Here is a 19,335-nt window from a genome sequence, read left to right as displayed (position 1 = left end):
TAAAACTTCTGTATTATGAATACAAAGTCCAAACTATAACCCTACTTTTGTTTCTTTGTTTTTTTCTTTGGGTTTAGAAATGGACATAATCGGAGAAAGCAGCACCAGAACTGATCTCTTGCATCACATTGATGACCTAGAACAAAGCTCAAGATTTTGTGTGACCTCAAGGAAGATCAGGTCAGGACTGACACGCTCTATCATTTTCCTTCCTGATATAACATTTTCTTGATGAAGAATTTTTTTCTCCGTGTTTTGCTTTCTTCTTCATGTATCTAGACAAAATTGCAACCACAGACATAGGGAGAGAGCAAAGATGCAAAATGCTGTGCTGTCTGAAGGGCGCCTGTACCTGGATAACCATTGGTTTGTCTCAGATCCCTGTGTGTCCACACCTGTCCTCTGAGATCAGGCCATGTAAAAATCCTGTCCTTTCCCTAAAAGTGCATTTGTCTGGCTAATGCTTAGGATGTGGAAGCAAAATGGAAGTATGTAAAACTCCTGAGAAGCAGGGCTGTATCAGGTACTGATAAATGGTCTATTTGTAAATAAAATATGGGGAGAAAGACCCAAGATCTTTATTCCAGGTGGAGTAAACTGCATTTACTCACATTCTTCTGTAGGTGCACTGCTGGTATTGAATGTGGTCTCTCTTTGCTGTGGTCGTCTTACTGGTGAGGGAATAAGAATGGGAAACTGTAAACCCATTTGGTTCAGATAATATGTTACATGAACTCAGTTGTTGGGAAGGGAAAAAACAGACAATATTTGTTTAGAAAGTGCAGCTTGTTCCAATTTGTGAACAAGTAAATTAAGAAGATTGAGTTTTGTGGGGGTATTTTTAAATGTGGCAGTGTAGGGTTGGGGGGGCTGCCTGTAATCATGAAAGCCTATGAAATAAGATTTCTTTTTTCCTAAAGAGAGGAGCCCATTAAGGAATTTTAGCATATAAGCCACATAGTACCATAACACCTCTGCTCTTGGCGTGTTCAGCTTACCTTCTCCTGCAGAGTTTTCTGTCCCAGCATCCCAATCTCTTATCCCAGTCTCCTCCCATTATATCTGTCTTCTCCTCTTCTTTTGGTCCATTTGGGGTATGAGGGGAAAGAGGCGAGGGGTCCTGCTTAACATTCGAGCTCACTTTAACCTCCCAACAGAGGTTGGCTCTCAGCTTGGGTAGGAAATGATGCAGCTCTCATCTCAAGCAGGGGACAGGGATCAGCAGAGGGGTGCAGGGCACGATGGGCTGGATCTCTGCAACACGGGAGGTCCCAGTCAAACCAGATTTTGGTTGAAAACTTGTGACAGATAAACCAAAATTCTTCAGTTTGCAGTGGGAATTGTTGGGTGAAAACCTATGGTGTGGATCGTACAGGAAAGTAGATTTTGACAGACAAAATGTTTCATTTGGTCTTAAAAGCTCTGAAGCTCTTCACTTACTGGGGGAGAGGCAACTTCCAGCTATCTAGCTGCTGGGACTTTCAAAGGAGTTTAAAAGGAGTTTAAAAGAATTAGGATCTTGACTGTCAAATAACCCTTCATATCTGTTGTAGGAAAAAATGGTTGAACAATTTATTTTCTGGCTGTTTAAAGTTTTGCTCTTATGCTACTAGGAGGAGTTAACATTTTTATGCTGAGTTAGGGTGTTGCCTACTAGTGAGGAAGATATATATGGACCTCATTCTTGGGAAATGTACTCCTCTGTGCACTACAGATGAATCAATTCCTTTAGACTGGAGCTGCATAGGTGTCCTTTGGTGACACAAAACTGCCACGAAACTCAGCAAAAAGCTGGGATTGCAAGAAATAGATGTCATAATGAGTAATTGCTACCGAAAGGGAGGGCTCTGTTTTTGAGCTAATTGGGAAAACTGATGATGTGTTATGGAAGGGGGAAGAGGACATTTCACGAGATATTCCCATAATTGGTTTGGGTTGGGGTGGCCCTTTTTAAGGAGCTGGTTTAACCAATTCCTTCATCCCCACAAACATTACATAAGAGCTGCTGGCAAAACTAACACACACACACACTTCTTGTACAAAGGACTAAAAAACCGGCCCAGATGTTTACAAAGCAACCACAAGAGACAGGAAGAAAAACAAACATACAGAGATGTTTTAAATGCAGAGCAACCAACAAGCATAGGAAAAAAATATCCATGTTCCTGGCAGTAGCTTTTGAACATGATGAAACCATTTGGGACAACCATCCTTCAAACTTGCCCCATGGCAGGTTTGAATTATCAGTTATGTTTTCATTAATTACTTAAGGCCAAAGACTTCATCTTTCAGTATAGACCTACCCTTCTCTTCAAAGGCACATCGAAAAGGTGAGGTGGTGAGGCACATCTTCATCTATTTCTTGATTATTTGTCCTAATGGAGTAACCCGGCTTGCCCCTACTTTGCTTCTTCTGACAGAAGCTCTGCAGAAGGGACATAAAAGCGGATGCTTGTCTCCCTGGCTTCCTTTTTGAGTGAAATGGCACTGCGAATTGCTGCATCTCCACTTTCTTCAGGCAATGCAACAAGGAGTCTGGCTTCTGCACCAACTTGTTGGACTTCTTTGCCCAAAGCCACAATCCCCATGATTTTTAGGTCAGGAACAAGAGCTTTTTTTCTCAGAGGTATTATTTTGCTTGTCTCCTTTGTTTGCTTAAGTGAGAATAGTTTGGAAATGTAGTGCATTTGGACAGACTCTTGAATTCATACAGTCACTCCTAAAACGCAGCTTACATTTTCCAGATGGCTTAATAACAAAGCTGATGTAATATTCTTTGCACATACATAAAAGTATTAAAGGATCTCACCAACTCATGTGCCTAGGTGAGGTAGTCCTGAACTACCAAACACAAGGCTAATTTAGATCTGTACACGAATGGATGAAGGTGCCAGGAGCAATGCTGCTTTTTGTTGAAGAAGACCATGCGCCGTACTCTTAAGCACTACAGATCTCTGTAAAAGCTGTTCACTTCAGCTCCTGGTGTCCTGAATTTGCTGGAGGAGGGCATGGCTTTTGTCCTCCTCTACCTACAAGTCAAAATGCTTGAAGAGAAGAGGAAAAATGCTCCCTTCAGGCAGGAATGTGGAGGTTGCAATTTATCGTTCTGGACTTGAAAGAGTAATTTTCAGTTCCAACTTGTTTGAAGAGGAATGGGCTGGTGAAAGAATTTAAGGGCACTTCTGAAATGCAAAATGTTGCCTGTCTGTGGAATGGCCCAGAAATGAAACATCCGTGAGGATCTATGGCTCAGATATTCCACACTGCCTGGACAGAATAATGAAACACTTCTCTTGAGATTTACGAGCTTGGAAAATAGACTGCAGACTTCCAGCAAGGCCTGAAAATACTACAGACTACAGTTGGAGTCTGTGTATAAGCACTACAGGGTGGGAGTACTGGGAAGGAATCAGAGATGAAGTGTAAATGCAAACGCAGAAAAAAATATATTCTTTACTGTCATGAGACTCTCAAGCTGCAAAAGTGAAAGAGATTTTATCTTTCTAGTGTAAATTCCCTGTTCCTTGTTTTGTTTTCCTAACTAGGTACTGTGTCCAACTTCCTACCATTGCACTGCGAGGAGAGGTGCAGGGGGGAGGAGAGTGAATTCGGGTGGGAGCTTCTCTCCTAACAAATGCACAGGTGGCAGAGATGGTGAATTCAGGTTCCTTCACCTTCCTCCGTGAAGGCCAGGGTCTGGCAGGCACATGCTGTGAATGCTGTTTCGTAGCATATTGTGAACGCTGATCTGTCCCCTCCTGGCAAGTAAAGGAGGAGCGAGGCGGTGACTCGCCCATTTGAAAATAATGCCGTTTCCTATTAGAGAGTGGAAATGATCAAATCCTAGAAAACAGGAACTTGAGGTTAGCCAGACCATCGCAGCCCCACCGCCGTGTCAGCTCTAGGAGGTGTCTGACGTTGCTTCTCTGTCCTGTTCCTGAAAAACTGCAGCGAGTGGGATTCCCTGGTTTGTACAAGCTGCACAGTTCATTTTTTTTTCCTTGTCTGTAGTGCCAATCTCTCTTGCTGCAGGTTTGAGAGTGATTTGGGGTGTGAGAAAATCTTTGTTACGTGATTAGATGCGTCAGCTCAAGGAATGACATCTCACCCAGCAGTTCCAGCAGTTCCAGCTTTCTGTTCTGAGAGCAGGGACCAAAACCTCCTGCATACACCCCTAAAGAAGGACCAGTTTTCGCTGTCACCTCTTGGATGCCTTTTGTGGAGCCAGGCTCTCAGTAAAGCTTCAGAGCACCAGCCCTGAGCTCTGCTGAAAGCCCAGAGAGCAGCTTGGGTGCCACGGTGGGGAGCTGAACTCCTTCAAAAATCTGGTGCTGTAAAAAGAGCCAGCTTTGCAAGGTTGCCCCAAAGGTACCCCAAAAGAGCCTACAGTCTAAATAAAGAAAAAAAAGCCGGATCTGTATCTGCCCAGCTGAACAGGACCTGGAATAATACAGGGAAGAGTGTTCAAAAACCAGGAAGGGGAGTGCATGCCCATCACCGCTGTTCCCCTAGGTTACAGAGGAGGCTTTTTTAGTCATTACTTAATTTGCATTTGTTTGTTTTCCCAAGACTTCTACAGAGCGAAAGAAACAGGTTTAGTGGCTGTTGGGAAGAATTGCATGTTAAGGGCAAGGACCGCTCCCTAGATAATCCCTGCCTGTTATTCATCATGCTGTAGATTGTTATTAGCCTGATGGAAACTGTTTCTCAGTGGCTCTGCGTTCCTGGTGGGGACCCTGTAAACTAACGGGGCACGGGGCTTGGCTGGTGATTTCCTAATAAACGCCATGTGCAAAGACAGAGCAGAGAACGTTTTGGGGGTGGAGAATGAGAACAAGTGCCTTGTATGTGATGATTGATACTGCCAGGCGGACAATAATTATGATTTACACACGATTTCTTTATTCTTGAGGGGAAATCCCAGTTGCCAAGTATGTTAACGATGTATGTAATGGTGTGTTAACGGACACCATTAGTTTGCTGGACAAAACTGAGACCTCTGCCAAAACAAACCTTCTCCAATGGTACATTTTATGGATCAGCAGATTCTGCAAATGCTTCGGAGTGAAACTGACTGGTGGGGCACACGCTTCAGGAACGGCTGGCAGTTTCCTAACCGCAAGTTTAAAGGTATCTGCTAGCAATTAAACGCACTCGAGCATTTTCTTAATTTCAGCATCTTACCATTCCTCTATGAGGTGCAATAATTGCAGTCCGGAAATAGTTTGTTTTAACATTATGACAGAAATTAGTACGGAAAATAGTCCCAGCTCGCGTTAAGTTCTGCACCAGCAGACCCCTGGCTCAGGGTGATTTCGGAGCACCAAGAGGTGCTTGGTGCCACCTCTTGGGGAAGCACTGGTGGCAGGGCTGCTGTCCTCCTGCCCCGATGGAGGCAGGATGGCTCGGCACGGCACGTTGTGAAGGTAAGTCAAGGTGTCAGGGGCTGGGGCAGGCAGAGTTAGGAGTGCAGATACAGGTGTGTGCTCTCTGGGGGAGCTGCCTGCAGCTGGGCAAGAGGAATCTGTGCTGCGGAGGCATAAGATATCGCACACACACCCGGGCTGCAGCGCTTTCCCTGGAAAAAGCCAAACACATTTTGCAGTTCGAGTTCCTCCATATGATGCACAGTTCATACAATTTTTGGGGGGGCTGGGAATTTTCTATTTCCGCCAAAACTGGTTTAATTCAAACTGGGGGGACTTCTGCAGGATCAGATGCGTAGGGCAGCTCAAAGCGTTGTGCCATTTACTACCCCAGGGCTTGGATCAACTGGCAGATGCGAACTTCCTGCACTCGGAAACCTCCAACATTTTTTCCTAAAGGCCAAGCCATGCAATCCATTCAGTCCAGGGCAGAACTTCTAGACTCTCCCTGTACTTATTCCTGCTCGGCCTTTTGGAATAGATGTGCTTAGTAAAGCTCATTAAAGCAGTTTATTGCCTCAGTTATGAGCCTTCCTGTATTAATACAAGAAGTTTGGAGCACAAATATGGGTTAAATAAATGGCTGACGAGGGTAGATGGATCCAGGAATGATGCTGGTTCTTCCTTTGAAAAGTTTCCATTCATCTCAGACACGATAGCCTAATCTTTGACTGAGACGAGAGTTTTACCTGGATAGTTTCCAGTCATGTTAATGGGAGCTGTGAAAACCCAGTGCATATCAGCAGAAGAAGTGGCCCCTTTTTCAAAGGAATGGTTTTGGTTGTTTCTTCGTGCATTACAATAACCAGCCACCAGACTTAATTGCTTTTTGTACCACTTTCCCTCCCCTCCTCGTATCTTTATCTCCTCATGCCATAAAAATACTGCGCTTTAAAATGAAATCAAGGAGACAGAAAACAGAAGAGCCACGTTTTGCATGAAAGGAGAAACACATGTTAGGAATAAAGACTCAAAACGGGCAAACATATTGAAGACACACACGCCTTCCCCTCCCCGTTTTGCACCCTCGCAGGCCGGCAGGCGTGAAGCTGCCCTCGTGCCTCACCGCACAGCGAGGGAACGGGGTGATGGCTGTGGCAGTGAGCAGCCATCGTCCCCCAAAAGTGGCCTGCCATCGTCCCCAGAGAGGTGCCTGCTCTCATCCCCAGAGAGGGACCTGCCATCGTCCCCATAGAGTTGCCTGCCATCGTCCCCAGAGAGCGGCCTGCTGGGCCCGGCGCCCAGTGAGGAGTTTTGCTGCTATGTGAGGATGTGAACAAGTTGTGGTGCTTTTCTTGGAGCTGAGAGCACTGCTGGCACAAGCAGGTGAAATTCCTCTGACAGCCAGAGATGACCCGGTTTGTGAAGGGAGTAGTTTGTTCGCAGGGCAGAGAGGCCTGGGTTAATCACGTTCAGCCCCTGTGAGGATCCTGCTTCATGCACCCAGTGTGTGCTTGCACTGTAACCAGACCTGGGTCAACTTCAGGCAACCCAGCCCAGGTATTCCAGCATGGATTATGCAACGTTCCCATGGAAATGCTCAGCTGACTCGCTTACAAACATCTCCATGCTGCTGGTGCCCTCACCTGAGCTGGGATTTCGAGCTGCTGTGGCTGTGCCCGTGCTGTCCAGCAGCGATGGCAATGCAGGCAGAGCTGGAGAACAAAGGGCTCTCGGGGAGCCTGACTCCACCTGGGCCTTCTCCTTTTCTTCCTTGCCAAGAAAAATAAAAATATATTCCCCCCTCCGACTCCTTGAAAAGGAGGGGGGGAAGGTACAGGAATATTTTAAGTACTTGTTGTTTTTCCTAAGGGGAAAAAATGCAATGTGGTTTCATTCTAGCCATGCAAATATTTATGTGAGCAAGGGAGAAGCAAGATCAGAGAGAAAGGCTGGGTTCGGTTGTGACATGGGCTTTGGTGCCAGAGACGTGGATTTACTCCTGGCTCAGGCACAGATCGCCTGTCTGACCTTGGGCCAGTCACGCTCACCTCTGTGCCCGCAGCTGCCCAGCTGCTCCAGCCCCCATTTCTAGGGGCTAGGACAGGTTCAGGGTAAAAAGTAGATTTTTTCAACCCAACAGGAACTCCAAAGGAACTCCTAACACTTTGGAAATGCAGTAATAGTGGAAAACTATGGCAATTTGAGCTAGGGAGGGTACCTCCAAAATTTGTACAGTACCGTGCACGCTGTGCTTGATTTGCTGGCGTCTTCTGAGTGCTACTGTAATGCAAACAATGGTCTGCATTCAGTAAGTAGCTCCTCAAATTTCCTGTGGATATCCCCAGCAAATCTGTATTTAAATAAGCAATAGTTTCTTAATCCGGGGCTGCAAGTTGCTGGGGCAATTTGTACTCAAGGTGAATGCTGAGGTTAGGGAGATGTTGAGATGTATAAGAGAAGCTTGCCATCCAAATTGTTTCCATCTGTTTTCATTATGCCCCACTCCTGCAGAATAAACCAAACATTTTAGCTTTCAGCCATTTCCTTCTGGACTCTGTAAAGCTACCTGTGCTCAGAAGCATTATTTGGTGTCTTTAAGTGCTTTAGTCTGATGTTTTTACAGTTGTATTCAGCCAGTCAGGAAAACCGCCTGTAAATAAGCAGACAGTTAGGAAAGAAGGCTGAAAAAAATAATGGAGAAGCAGTTTCATTAAATGAAAAAATCCATCAGTTTGTATTATTCAAAGCATAAAAATATTCTGGTAATACATTTTGGATATACTAGAATTTCTTGACAATTGTGTAGTTTTGCCCTATCTTTTTTTCTACTTTTTCCCTGACAAAATTTCGAGGGCTGTACAATTTAGTAACCCATATTTCAGCTCATGCCCAGTTTCCTCCATATTTCTTGTGATATTTCTTGTGTTATATCTGACTGCTTGGACACATCAGCCCAAATATCCCAAGACTCAGACCTGTGTTGTTGGGACTAAGAGTGACATGTGCACCTCCAGTGTCCTATCAGAAAGGGATAATCATTTTAAATCTCTGTTTTTGCTTCTTTTGATAAGATAAATGGCAATCTCAAAGGAACACACATTTTGCTAAGCATTTTCATGTAGAGAAATGGAAGGGGGAGGTATGTCAAAAGTGTTTCAAAGAAAAAAAAGCCATTAGTTGTCTGCTGCAGTCATGCATTACCTTCTTCAGATCTTGAAGACCAGAAAGGATCAGAAAGAATTCTGTCTGGTAACTGAAAATATTTCTTCCCAGACGTGTCAATACATCCTACCCTTTCTTTTTTAGCTAATCTTATTTGTGTTTAGTTCTGAAGAGTGATTTTTATTTGCTGGTTGCCCAGTTGCCCAGATGTGTATGTTACCTTAAAAAAAAAGTAATTGATTTTTAGCCAAAAGGACAGGAGAAAGGTTAGGAATGTGCAACACAGTTTCTCATAACTTTGGAGGAGGCAGATGTTTCTCTTCTGGTTCCAACCTTCATTTTCTTTGCATGAAGAACGAGTTCTTTAAAACCAAATAAATATCCCTTTGAGAAGAGCATGGCTCCCACTGTTATTCTTTAAATTAACTCTTTTGTGGCTAAGGCTGAGCTTAGCTTGTTGGCTTTGTGTTGCCAAAAATAATGGAGCAAAAGAGACAATGTAGTGTGAATTTTTTGTATAAATAGCTTCAGTTATTACTCTCAAGAAAAAAGTAACAACAGCAACAACAAAACCTCTGACATCTGACAATATGAATTTTCATTACTCATTCTTGGTAATGTAAATATGACTGAAAATATTTTTTCTTGCAATTAAGATTTCATTTAAGCATTCATAATTGCAAACATAGCAGCACATATTTCACGTCCGTAAAGATAACAGAGAGTGCAGTTGTATCTGCCAGCAGTAACCCACTCTGGGCATTTACTGAGGCAGGCAGAAGGGAAAGAGAAGTGAAGGTTGTTACAGATGGTAACAGTGCATGAGATGGATGTTGCTGGTCCCAGGCTGGAGTAACTTGTCTGTGCCATGCTTGTCTCGGTGATGGAGGTGGTGCGATGCCATTCTCCTTGGGCATTGGGACCAAAACTTAGAAAAGTCTCCAGTAGAGAGAAAAGCGGAAAATGTCTAGTTTCAGGTTAATACTCTCCCTCTACTGACACTGGGGATGCCCTGAGACAAGGACTGTAGTTAATTCTGTGCTCCACAGCCCCAGTTTCCCAGGGAAAAGGACCGAAATGTTTACCAGGGCAGAAGGCCTGGCAGGGGAGTGTATCTGTGTGTGGCTGGGAATGGACACTCCGAGATCTCTAGGGCCTACTGAAGCAAGGCCAGAGGCTGGGGGTCACTGATAAGGTAACCTCGGCCACAGTTTGGATGTAGTCATTTGTCTTTGTAGAGTCTGACTGATGGGAAATGTGGACAAAAGCCTTTGTGAAGCTCTGCTTGCCATATGGAGCTGTACAAGGCTACTATGGAGGTTGGCGTGTTTACTCACCAGGTCTGCAAGAGGCATTTGGTTCCCTAAGTTTATAAATCAACACAGTGACCCCTTTCCAGAGGATGGGGGAACGGCTGAGGAGTTGAAGAAACCAGTGTCTGAAGTGTATGTGTTTAGCCATCGTGGGACCAATGACCTTTGCCATCTTCCTCTCCTCCCTGCTCCGTCCTGAGTTCTGGGCAAAATGGGCTTTCAGAAGTCCCCACTGGGAAATCCTGGGAGGAAAGAGAAATGTGGAAAACAGAATAAGGTAAAAAGTACCAAGGAGATGTGAGACAACAGCTGCCTGCCAGCGCTAAGGAAGCCCGTCGTAGTCGGTGGAGCAGAGCTGGTGTGCTGAAAGCTAGCTGAGTTGTGGTGGGAATTTGGGCTAGCCAAGGCAAGCTCTAGTGGTGTAGTGGTCAGGGAACAAAGCGTGCATGGAACTGGGAGTAAAACCACATCATCCAGGCAAGATCAGACCTGAGAGATTCACCAGTTGTCGCATGGACCCAGTGGCTGCTCGTGGTTGTGAGACCCTTCCCAAGAAGCTTGATAAGGTGGGAGGGCAGAGCTAGAGGTTGTTCCAGAGGGGAAGGAGGGCTTTTTACAACCAGAAATCACAGGTGGCTCTCCAGGGCTGCCCGTGATTTATTGTTTCCACATTGTGTGAGTGGGGGGCTCTCAGCCCACCCACACGCAGCCCTTCTTTCCTATAACAAACAGAACACAAAACACATGAGTGAGCCCCACATGTTCGTACTCCTCTGGCATCTTCCTCACCTCTCAGATCAGTAGGGTCCATGTCCTGCTCACTCCACTTGCAGCTGGAGGAGCGTTTGGTAGGAAAGTGCGGAGTCTCCTGGGACACCTAGGGCCTTCAAGTGCGTTTGTAGGGATGTGCACCACGATGGGACAACGTGGTTTGGTCCCCTATCCAATACATCTTTATCTTAACTTCTTATAGAAGGCTTTTTCATGCTGTCCTTAGTTCTGGAGGATCTCGGGTGACCATTTACAGTATTTTGCTTCCCACTTTTCTGGTTTAGCCCTCCTGAACAACTGGTGTTTCACTCCTTTGGCCCGATCAGTTGGCTGGGTAGCCTGGAGCTCTCATGCCCCATTCTGCTCAGGGTCAGCCTTCAGCATCCAAGGCTTTGCTCTATTCTCACCTGAACTTCTGGCATACTCTAGCTGCAGGCGAACGGGGCGTTACTGCCACTTCTGGATATTTTTCACTGAGCCACTTGAGAGTGAAGAGCTTGTTTCCTGTTTATACCTCTAGAGAGCTCAGCCCAGCCATTTCCCTGCTGTGGGTTTTGGAAAGGAGCACCTTTTCTGTCCGTTCAAGCACTCTGAAGACATCTGAGCCCACATCTGCACAGTCGGATACAGATGGATCTGCCTGTTCCTGCCTGAGCGGGGCTGGGGATCCTGGCCAGACCCACTGCTGTGTAAGAAGGTGGATTAGCACAAGCGTGGTTTCACCCTGCCAAGCTACCGTGCATCCAAAGAGACGACATCAGGCCTGTGATCACTTGCATGTGTCCTAAATAAATTGGGTTTGGAGCCCTTATGCTCCGGTGTATGGCAATGGTCAGCAATAGATAATAAAATATTATCTATTTGATGCTTCTGTAAAGCAGTGACAACTTTTGTTCTCCTTCAGACCCCAGGAAAAAAATCAGTGGAATTAAGCAGAGCATCTGATAAGCCTTTGGGTGTTGCCACAGCCTAACCAAAAACGACCCTCAGCCCTGCTCTGTCTGTGAAGAGGTGCATTTCAAATGTTTTATAGAAGTCATTTTTATACAACTCCACCGATTTAATTCACTTTCATCCTAACGGATATTTCTATTTAAGAGAGTACTGGTGATGCTGAGTAGGTACAGAGTGTTTTGGAACTGGAGGAAGTTCTTTAGCATATAAAAATCTTATTAAACCTTAGCACACATCTCTGCGAGTGAAATGTCCGTGTCCTAAGATCTGAAAAAACATCTAGGGAAGGATATTATATTCAATAAATCATATGGAACTATTTATCAGCAATCACTTCTTTAACTTTTCCACAGTCTTCAGTTTCAAAGTGCATTTTGAAGTGACTGAAGTTTGTACAGAGCAGTTTATTTAAAAAAATTATTTTAGGAAAATTACCTCAGGGTTGATTGCGTATTTATGAAGGGTTTCTCTTTTCTTTCTTTTTTTTTTCTTCTTTTTCTTTTTCTTTTTTTTTTTTTTTTATTAAATATTAACATAATGCAAGAAAATGGCTTTATTAAGAACAGTGGAAAATGTGTAAGGAAACAGACAAGATTTTGTGGCAGACAGTCTGCAGTGGGAAAGGTTTTGCTTGTCATGCACTCACAAACAACAAAGTCAGTGGAAAGACCTCGAGTTCCATGGGCTTTGGGTTAGGCTCTTTACCAGTGGGGGATTGTTCACTGCAGAACCTCGAGATGTTTCTGGTTATGTCTGCAGCCTCCTCAGTGAATGTATTTAGATTTTATTTTGTACTTTTTTTTTTTTTCTGTCATTATCACTGATTATTTTTATTATCCCATTTGAGCCCTGCCTCATCTCCTTGCTTACTTCCTCCTTAACCTGAACAGAGTTCTGATTTTCAGTTACAAATGAAATTAAGATGCTCAGGATAAAAACAAACAAATGCTTTTACCCTCCAGCAATCATTGCATGATCTCTTGCAAATCCATGTTGGCCACTTTATGCTCCTGACATCATTCATTCCTGGAGCAATTACGGTCTGCTGTAGTTTAATTATGGTGTCTTTCAGTACACAACACAGCATGGTGCTAAGTAATGCAATCACTAAGCGATTACATTTTCTAAATCATGAAATAAATCTGATTGTGAGTGTGTGGTGTGCAGTTTACAGTCAACTGGATGACGACTTCTTCCAGTGCAGTCAGCCTCTTTCATGATGAGCCCACAGGTTGGAGTAGAACTAACTTTTGGCTGTCAATTGTTGTGGGCTTTATGGATTATTATTATATATATTTTTTGGTGATTGAAACTCAGTGTTTTCAAAATATTTGGCATCTGTCTGAACCATAGTGGTACTCTAAGGGCTTAGCTCGGGGTCTCCAGCAACAAGATGAAGTAAGAAGGCTCCATGAGCTGGCAGTGGCCATGTTCCCAGAAGGTCGGCTTCATCTCACAGCCTCAGCCAAGAGGTGTACGAAATCTGCTGGTTGTCCTACGAGCTGGGAGAGTGGGAAGGGAGCAGGGAAGAAGTGGCTGTTGCGGTCAATGCACACGTGGGACAGGAGCCCCGGCTGTGCTGGGAAGTCAAGGTGCTGTTTGGATCCAGGCAGACAGGAGGACCCTTTCCCAGGCATCCCTGACTGTTGAAAGGGAAGTTGTTTGCAGTCACGCAGTCACTTGGAATGGATTAAGTAGACAAAATAGGAATGTTTGAATAAAGTAGTAGCCACAGCTCTTGTGTAGACAGTAAACAATGGTTTATTGACAGTAAACTCTTGCTGTTATGGTAAAATGTCTTGAATCACTTATTTCTTGAAAGACTCAGGCAGGGTGTCTTTGGTCACTCGCACATGTTTTGTACTTTATCACAAATCAAAACATCCTGATTTCCAGGCTCTGGAACACATTACTTGTCCACGCTTTCCCTGTTTGAATAGAAGGTGGCAATCCCGGCTGTGCACTCGTCAAGGCTGTTTTTAGGTAGCATCTAAGAGTTAGGAACAAGCTGTGGATAGATGAGACCCTAGGATTTGTGCAGCAGAAAAACATCCTCGGACTGGGCTTGGCAGAAGGGAGTTGTGCTGATGGATAGCTCTTCTTAGTATCCTTCTGCTTTGGCTTTGCTGTGTTTGCTGTCAAGGAAAACCGTGTTTTATCGCTCAGGCAGGAGCCTCCAGTCTCTCATGTGGTCTGGTTTAGCTTCCACGGCTTGAGGAGCCTCCTCGAACATTTCCATTGCATTTTGCCCCTGTAAAGGAGATGCTGCCTGAGTCCATTAGCACTAGGAACATCTTCTGAGACCAGGTTGTCTCTGGTCTGGAAACCACCACTCAGGTTCAAGAAGGCCACTGCTGGCCTGCTGGGTTCTGAGGAGAGCTCAGTGTGGCTGTCACCTCCCATGAGCTGAGTTTGAAATAAAAACCTTGAACGAGCCTTACACCAGATACTGCACTGGGCAGAGGGGACTGGTCAGATGGCTGCAGGACAGAGTTATCAGCTGATATCCACGGGCTAACAGGAGATATCCCCGGGTAGGGCTGTAGCCATGTACCATCATCAAAGGCACGTCTCATCTGCATCTGTCTCAGGCAAGATGCAAGAGAATTAAGGGAAATTAAGGGAAAACTATCAAAAAGGGGAAGAAGCTGTGATTGCCTCATATATTTTCCTATATATTCTTCCTACCGAGGAACAAATCCCTCAGCAAATCTTGTCCTGAACAGCTCAAGGCCTCGACCGGTCTCTTCAAAACTCCTTCTTGCAGCCTTCAGCATCCAGAGGACTCAAGCCCATGATACTGGGCTTGTGACCCTCTCCCAAGGGCCCTGGCCTCAGGAGGTGAAGATTGCTGGGCCTTATGTCAGCCGTATCCGAAGTGGGTTTTGTTGAACGGCCTCCGCTGCTGTTTATATTTTGTAATGCGCTGCGGCTGGCTTTTGTTGCCATTAAAACTTCATTTGTTTGGAGGATCTTTTCAACAAACTGAAATCCAATAAATCACGAGTAAAATATTTATTATTTCAACGGGATAAGAAGGGGAGGGAGGAGTGGACAAATTTGTATTCCTTCAGCAGCATGTTAAATGGGAGACCATGGGGACACGTTAGCCACAGGAGCCTGTCCCCAGAAGAGCGATTAGTTGGCTGGACAGGGCCAGCTGAGTGACAGCTTCAGTTTGGGAAGCCGACACGGAGCAGAAATACTCGGAGTGCTCCAGCTTTATCCTGTCTACCCATGTAATCACATCCACAGATGATGGTAGAGAGCTCAGGGCTTCTGGATTAAAACTGTCAAAAATACAAGCCTCTAATGCTCGAGCTGGAAATTCTGGGCTAATAAACTGGTCCTGGTTACGTTGGTGGCAAAGCTGCTATTGTCTGAGGTTACACTCCAGGTCTGCTTTAGTTCACAGGCAGTAGCAGGCTCCACACTCCTCGTCCTGCTGTAGGGGATGGAGCACTAGCTTGTGGCAGGACAAACGACACGGAGATCTGGAGCAGGACATGGAAAATGTCATCACCGGCATCATCACATTAGAGCTGCGTGGCTTTTTTTGTTTGTTGAACAGCGAACTCAATTAAAACTGGTGTGGGATTTAGAGCTGTTCGTGCACTTTTGCGTTCAGCCCGTGGCTCTGGCTGAAAAGGCAGAGGCACAGAGGGGAAAGTCAGTCTGATTTCAACATCTAACACACAGAATGTGTTGCCTATTCACTTGGAAGTGATGCTTATTTTTTAAAGTGGCTTTTTTCAATGTCAGAGACACCAAATAATTTACTTTTGAGCTGACCTGAACAGAAATGGTTCTGAAATATCTCCACTGGACTAAGGCAAAATTTGTGTGTCATCTACTGGGAAATTCTGAGCGCAGGTGTGAAGTGTGGATCCGAACATTTATAGCTTGTATATTTGGATGTAGCAGGCTCTGTAATAAATTGGATACCTATATCTAATATTTCTATGAAGAAGTGCTACAGCTATGACAGAATCTGTCTTTTCAGCAAGGAAAATGCCTTTCTGTGCCTGTAAAACAGACCCTGGCTGGAACCAGCTCCAAAATACACTAGCAGAGAGCTGCCCTGCAGTTTTTCACATTAAATCCCATTCCCTCAACCTGTTCTGCTGCACCATAGCTTCTACCCCACACAGTCCCGAAAGCCATCTCCTTCACTGCTAAGGCCTCTAGATGCTACTATAATACCATAAAAATGTAGAATCGTAGATAAAATAAGTTAGTGTCCCATCTGTTAAAAACAGGACGTGCGGCAACCCTTCCCAGTGAGTCATCTGTTCAGCATTCTCAAGTCTTTGAGACCTCTGCACTCACCAGGGAGCTCTGACATTTACCAATGTTATCTTTCTTATTTCAGTTTTGGCACCTTCTTCCTTTCCTCAGAGACTGTACTGGGCAGAAACCACGTGAAATGAGCAGCAGACATCATCTGTCATTTTTCTGAAAGGTTACTGGGCTTAAGTGTGTTGTTTGGCCGCAGATGGTGGTAACTTCACCAGAAAAACAACGAAAAAAATACAGTGAAAAAAAATGTTAACTGGGCGGGATTTTACTTGAGGGGTCCATTTGTCGAAAGGAAAGAGTAATCCTTATTCATACTGACTTTTGGGATGACTAAACCCTCAAGAAGCAGATCAGAAAACGTTACAAAACGCTTTTCCTACTATCATTTGCAGTGAATCAGCACTAAAGGAGTCACCCCGTTGGCAGCATTCCCATCGGGGTCAACGGAGCCAGGGTTTCACCCCGGCAGGAGGGGCTCTCCGGCAGCCTGCATCCATCCGCTTTCACTTCTGTGGGCAGCTGTGAGTCCACTTGCCGTGTTTCATAACACAGGAACAACGAGGTTATTCAATGAACACGCAGGAGGAAGAGTTTTAAAGCAGGTCAGTGTAAATACTTGCTGCACAATAGTGTCAACACCTGGCTTTTTATCCCTGGTAGGTGTCAAAGTACTGCACAGGAGTGGTCAGCACCGGTATCTCCGTTTAGCAAAGAGACAAAGAAAGGCAGCACTACCTGTTCCAGGTCACCAGCCAGGCAGACAATGGCAGAGACAGAGTGGAAAACATCCCCCCTGCACTACGCAGTGGCTTCTGGTAAAAATCAAATTGCCTTTATGTTAGGGAGCTCATTGCTTCAGGGCAGCGTGACACCAAGAGCTCAGGGGCTTTGCGTGGAGAACAAGCACCAACACCGGCGGCTTTAAAGAAGAGCTCGGGTCAGGCAGCAGCTCCTGGTGTTGTACAGATTTGTGGCAGTCAGGGTGTGCTTGAAATCCCTGCTGGCTGTCTCAAGAGGTCAGTGGTCTGCGTAGAAGGGGAGCTGTCATTTGGCAAGTCTGCTCCGATTGAGGTGAGCAAAGGTGTTGTGCACCAGAGATATTTGCACACAAGGGTACAAAACAACCCCGTTTTCCTGGAGTTACCCAGGAATAAGCACCAGAAGGAAGCCCAAGCTAAGCATTCTCGTGGGGTCTCATGGCCCACCCAAAAAAATCAGCCAGCACTCGATACCTTGCACCTCCGTACCAGGTCTGAGGCTGTATCTTCAGGTGCTTTCAGGGAGGCTTCACCAACACCCAGGGCTGGTCACGCAGTGAGGGTGATGCTTGTTCTCCGGCTGAGCTGCTGTCCCTGCTCCCACCTCTCTTTGAGGGGAAGGAGCCCCCAGCAGCCCGTTAACCCCTTCCAGACTCACATGGGTGTGCACATGTGGTTTTTCGTGGCATAATTCTTGGCAAGAGGCGCGACCGTAATATTGCTGTTGGACCTACGTGCGTGTCTGTTGTTCATCATGTGTAAATTAGATGGACTACCCTGAGCTGGAGAGAGAGAAGCTAATGATTGCCATATTGTTTCCAGCACTCGTCAAGCAAGAGAGGCTGTTTGAACTTTCCCCCAAAGACGCTTCTGCCTCTTGCAGTGATTTTCAGGTTTTGGGTTTCTACCTTGCTGGAATCCTTTTTTGAGGTGATTGATTTCGTAATGATGCTTTTGCTACCTTCTCCTCCCCAGGAGAGTGGGTGAGCAGGGAGGGGAGGAGAGGGACGGGACAGGGAGAAGGAGCTTTTCAAAACTAACTCCATGTGCAGCAGTAAAAGGCGTGATAGCTGCTTCTCTTCCTCTCTCCTCTGGTTTCCAGCAAATTCCCATGTGCTTTCAGATATTTCATTATGTATTGCTTTCAATTCCTCCTCAATGCACATATTGACATGTTTCTTTCCTGTCTATTTCTGTCCTCCCCTACCCAGTAAAATGATCCCAGTAGGAAGGCGCAGGTCCAAATAGAAGGTGGAAGGGAGGAAAACATCTTTCCCCAGTGCTAGGAGAGGACTGATGGATAGCACGTGAATCTGAGGCAGAGATCCTCTCTGGGGCAGAGATCTTAGCCTTGTTCTTAGTGTAAGAACTGTGTCTGGGAGGTGTGACTAGTCGTGGTGCTTGTCTTTTCCCAACAATCAGGAGAAAAAAGCTGCAGCAGGCATTGTTTTCATCCCACAGGGTATTTCAGGGGCTGTGCTTTGTGAAGCACAAAGTCTTTTGGGAAAGACTGTCACCCACTACAACTGGTGATTAGAGCTGACTGTGATCAGGGCTGACCTCAATGTTCCTTTTGAAACGTGAACCCAGGTGCACCTTGCTGCATGACCTTGACGTGGACAGTACGAAAAAACAGCAGAAAAAGGAAAAAATCTCCCATCTTGTTTGGATTGTCAGTAGTAAGTGAGAGGGAATGGAAAAGCTTTCCTTGCTGGCAGTATGATCCCATCAGCGTGTTGGCTGGCTGGGTAGCTGGTGTTGTTGCAGGTTTAGAGGTATTTGGGAGTCTCCTTAAGATTGTCTACTGGCTGCTGGCTGCTAGAGTTTTCTCTCAAATATCTCATTTGAGCAACGATAGGGCAGGATCCTGAATACGCTGCTAGAAGTTCCTAGGACGGTTTGGTTCAAAACAGAAAATCACAGACATCCCTCCTGCCTTCAAGTACATCAAATTAGCAATTAACTCAATGGGAGGGTCCTTTAGTTTGCACGATATGGAAAGCATTCTCAGGAGAGAAATGTTGGAGGACAGGATCACGAAAGCCGAGGCTTTATGTGAAGGGTTCCATAAGCACCAGTATCCTGTTCCTCCAAGAAGCTTCTGAAATAAAGGAGGTCGCAGCAGAGCTACCACTGTGAACGTTTCAGCAAGGACCTCTGTTCTTTAAATCGCAGAGCATTTTGAAACTTGTCACAAGAGATGTCAGCTGCCTGAGCGGGTTTTCAGATTTTTGGTATCACTGTTTGATTCTGTTAATATGCCTTGCAAAGATAAAACGGGCCAAGGCTCAAAACCGGTGAATCCAAATGGAGGCAAAGATGGCAGGGAGAGACGAGAAGCACTGTGGAAAGAACCAGATGAAGGGAAGAAGTGGACGACACTGGCAGCATCTCTAATATGGTCTGACAGTTTGGATGGGTACAGCATGTGCTTGGAGGGGACATGGATTTCCTGGCTTCACAGGAGAATGTGAAGACAACATCACTCAAAGCCTTCTCTCCTTCAGGGCTCGATTTCCTCCCCACTGTACTGACGGATCCCTTTCTGCTGTGTGTATTTTTCTTTCAACCAAATCAGAAAAGTACTGAAAACTGGCGAGGCAGCTCAGAACAGTCAGAGATCTTGTTCAGAACCTTTCCTCCTTCACAAGTTGTTGGGACACGCTGTAGCAGATGATTAGAGATAAAAATGGGATTTTCTCTCAAAGA

General features: G+C 45.4%; 1 long non-coding RNA gene across 2 annotated transcripts in view; it reads left to right on the top strand.

Annotated features, from left to right (window-relative positions):
- LOC137860292 (uncharacterized) overlaps nt 1–19,335 on the top strand; it is a 291,949-nt gene that overhangs the window by 32,816 nt on the left and 239,798 nt on the right. For both annotated transcript variants that reach the window (XR_011098814.1, XR_011098815.1), the window contains exon 3: nt 78–180. This is a non-coding gene — a long non-coding RNA (uncharacterized lncRNA). The remainder of the gene's footprint in view (nt 1–77; nt 181–19,335) is intronic.

This window comes from Anas acuta, chromosome 8 (genome assembly GCF_963932015.1).
Source record: "Anas acuta chromosome 8, bAnaAcu1.1, whole genome shotgun sequence".
Lineage (NCBI taxonomy): Eukaryota > Metazoa > Chordata > Aves > Anseriformes > Anatidae > Anas > Anas acuta.
This window is presented reverse-complemented; position numbering and strand designations above follow the sequence as displayed.